We start from the raw sequence: 3,424 nt of genomic DNA, 5'->3' as shown, positions 1-3,424 counted from the left end.
GAGGCTCAAGAGGGAGGGGCTATGTGTGTAATTATGGCTGATTAGAATCTGCCTGAGATGCAGGAGACCTGGGTTCCATCCCCAGGTGGGGAAGATCCGCTGGAGGAGGGCACGGCTACCCACTCCAGTATTCTTGCCTGGAGAACTCCATGGACAGAGGAGCCTGGGGGGTTACAGTCCTTGGAGTCACAAAGAGTCGGACACGACTGAACGATGAAGACTTTTCACTTTCCTTTTGCTTTTTTTTTGTTTGGATAGGTAAGAAGTAGATTTATTCAGATTCAGAGAGAAGCACTCTCCATAGAGTGTGGGCCATTGCAGAGGGTGAGTGCAGCTTTGCATTTTTGTATGGCAGAAACCAACACAGCATTGTAAAAATTAAAAATACAAAGCAAACAAAAAAAGATTGGCTTCTTCTGAGGAGTTTTTCTCCATCTGTGCCCTGCGCCCCCCACCCCCATCCTGGTTTGAATGTCTCCCTTCTGGATCCTGGAGCCTGTAAGCTTAGATCCCCGAAGCTCTGGCCGACAGCACTGGAAGCTCTGGCTTATGGACCTGTCTTCCTCAACAGATGCAGAGGTCCTCGAGGGGAAGAGTCCTGCATTCTTTGAGCCCTGGTGTACAGTAGATGCTCAATGTATGCTCACCAGATGGATAAATGAAAACATACTCATGTTTATCCACAGCTATATTCAGTCTCTCACTTCACACCACTGTACTATGGAGTTATGGAAGACTCGTGATTTCAACTTCATAAACATGATTTTATTAGTTTTGAAAAGTAATAGTAAAATAAAAATATTTTACACACAAAAGTTCAAACAATACTTCAAATCATGAAAAAGAAAGTGAGGGGACTTCCCTGGTGGTTCAGTGGCTAAGACTCCAAGCTCCCGGTGCACAGGGCCCGGGTTCGATCCCTGGTCGAGGAACGAGACCCCACGTGCTGCAACTAAAGATCTGGCTGTGACAACTAGGGCCTGGCACAGCCAAATAAATATTTTTTAAAAAAGAAAAGAAAAAAGTGAGAATTATGTGAAATACTCTTTGCTGAACAGTCTTCCAGTTCTCCACGAGCGTGTTCAACTGTAGAATATGCCATCCTAGGTATGACTCTTGGGCATAAAGATTATTTGGCAACTTCCTTTATTTTTGAGAAACTGCAGGAGCAGGAGAAACTGAGAACAGAATCAAACTTTACCCTTTTGTGGGGGAAATTTGCATTTATAAGAGAAATCTCCATTTGTATCTGCATCTTCCTCCCTCTGAGGGGCTTCCCAGGTGGCAGTGGTACAGAATCTGCCAGCAATGCTGGAGACTCCAGTTCCATCTCAGGGTTGGGAAGATCCCTGCAGGCGGAAATGGCAACCCACTGCAGTTATTCTTGCCTGGAATCTCATGGACAGAGGAGACTGGCAGGCTACAGTCCATGGGGTCGCAAAAAGAGGGACACAACTGAGAACATACATGTTAATAAAACCTGTATTTTTCTCTTTTGTATTTCATTATAGGGAGTTTCATTATAACCAAGAACTGAAAAGCAAAGACAGAAAATTATATGTGTACGGTCCCATCCACCTCTCCCTCCCCGCAAATACAATTTTACTAGAAGGAGAGCACTATACCCACTGTCTCAATAATGCAAGCTGGATACATTCGATGTTAGTAAGCATAAGTACATTATTATTTTTATGGCTTGCAAAGTATTCCTGATGAGGAACAGATTATCTCCAGAGTCGATATCAGTAACCTTGTACGTTCTTTTTTCTTTCATTTTCTGTTCTTGAATTTATTACCTCAGGGCAAATTATTTACAAATGTTATTCTTCTATCAGAGATTAATTTTTCAGGATAGTAAAAATTGCCAAGCTGTCATTGAGGACCTTCATCTTTGGTTCCTGGGCTCGGGCAGGGTGCCTGTGTGCGTGTTCCGGGTCTACAAATTTTCTCCTATCACTTGCACGTTTGGCTGGGGAGAAGTCCATGCCTTTTTATCAGTTTCTCAAAGAGGCAGAAGTTTCTCGACAAAGAAGAGCTATGATTTCCTGAGTATCATTATGTGATAGGCACAGAGCCCAGCGCAGACAGTGACCCTTCCCAGGAAGTCCATATCCCCATTTTACAGATGGGGAGCCAAAGTCGGTCTCCCTGCACTTCCTTCCAACCTGCAAACTCCAAGTTAGTCCTGGCCGGGCTTCCCTTCCTACCAGGTTACCAGCCCGAGGCCCTTCCCCCAACGCCTCTGCAAATGCAAACGCTTGCGGTTCCCTTTTGGAATCTTCTTCCACTGAAGTACCGTCCGGCAGCACCGCCATCGGAGCTAACACTTATTGTACAATGTCTTTCATCGCTGAAGATCTTCCCTGTTGTTTCACAGACCGCTCTTTACAGATGGAGTATTGGCTAACGTTCAGGGTGTTTGGCCCCCTGGAATGCCGGCAGGCACTTTGTTAGTACCGTTTGGTTTCCTTCCGACACAGTTCACTGCATGGACAGATGTTTTAATACGTATTTTTTGGAGGAAGACCAAGTTATTTGTGGCTAGCCCACTAGACTCCACGTCTCTCGCTGCTTGCATGTCCAGGTTAGCTCCCGCTCGCCTCAGGTGGGGTCTCATTAAATATGAGACGTCGCTCGTCGCCCGATAGCACTGTCTCCGCGGAGGGAAAGCCTGGGGGCCTGCAGACAGATAGGGTTGCGTGCGGCGCCGGTACTGCGGGAAATTCCAGCCCCGCCGAGGTCATCTCCTCTTCGTCAGGAGACGCGAAAACCCAACACCGCCTCGCCGCCTCGCCTGGGGAGGCTTCTGTAACCTTCCAAAGGAAGGGATCGAGAATTGACTCAGAGTAAACACATTTTCTTTTGCTAACTGGTCACCTGCCCAGAGCCAGGTAAGTAAGACAGGGAGGGCTGAAGAAACACAAGAAATGACTCCACAGAATCCAGGGCGCGAAGACCAAAACCGACAGCGCCCACGCCTCAGGCCCTGAAGGACACGGACGCCGCGCCAGGAACCGGCACGCGGCGGGTCTCGCCTGCGCATGCGCGCTGTCTGCCGCGTCCGGGGCCGCGCAGAATCTTCGGGAAGGCGGGGGAGGAGGGGGTCGGGGCGGTCGGGGCTTTGCGCACGCGCGGCCTCAGGGCCGGGCGGAAGTGTCGTCGCCGCGCCGCCGCCGCCTGACGCACTTCCTGTTTGTTGTTGGAGAAAGGAGAGAAAGGAAAGCGCGAGGACCGTCGCCGCCTCCGCCACCGCGCCGGAGCCGAGGAGCCCCGGCCGTAGCCCCAGCGCGCCTTCCGCCGCTGGCTCCCGCGTCCTCGGTGAGGGCCGCCAGCGGCCGGGGCGAGGGCCCGGCGGCCCAGCTGACCCGGGCCTCGGCTGCGGCTTGTGGGGCCGGGGGCCGAGGACTCGGGGAAGGGGCCTGAG

The 3,424-nt window shown here is 50.7% G+C and overlaps 1 protein-coding gene across 3 annotated transcripts in view; it reads left to right on the top strand.

Moving 5' to 3' along the window:
- Positions 1-3,182: 3,182 nt before the first annotated feature.
- Positions 3,183-3,424, top strand: part of DNAJB6 (DnaJ (Hsp40) homolog, subfamily B, member 6) — a 34,220-nt gene continuing 33,978 nt past the window's right edge. Inside the window, exon 1 of one of the 3 annotated variants that reach the window (XM_010829253.1) lies at positions 3,183-3,318. The gene's annotated coding sequence lies outside the window, so the exon portion shown is untranslated. The remainder of the gene's footprint in view (positions 3,319-3,424) is intronic. The other 2 variants (XM_010829255.1, XM_010829254.1) reach the window with 2 other exon arrangements.

This window comes from Bison bison, unplaced genomic scaffold (assembly GCF_000754665.1).
Source record: "Bison bison bison isolate TAMUID 2011002044 unplaced genomic scaffold, Bison_UMD1.0 scf7180017864503, whole genome shotgun sequence".
Classification (NCBI taxonomy): Eukaryota; Metazoa; Chordata; class Mammalia; order Artiodactyla; family Bovidae; genus Bison; species Bison bison.
The sequence above is the reverse complement of the archived record's forward strand: the minus strand, read 5'-3'. Positions and strand labels throughout refer to the sequence as shown.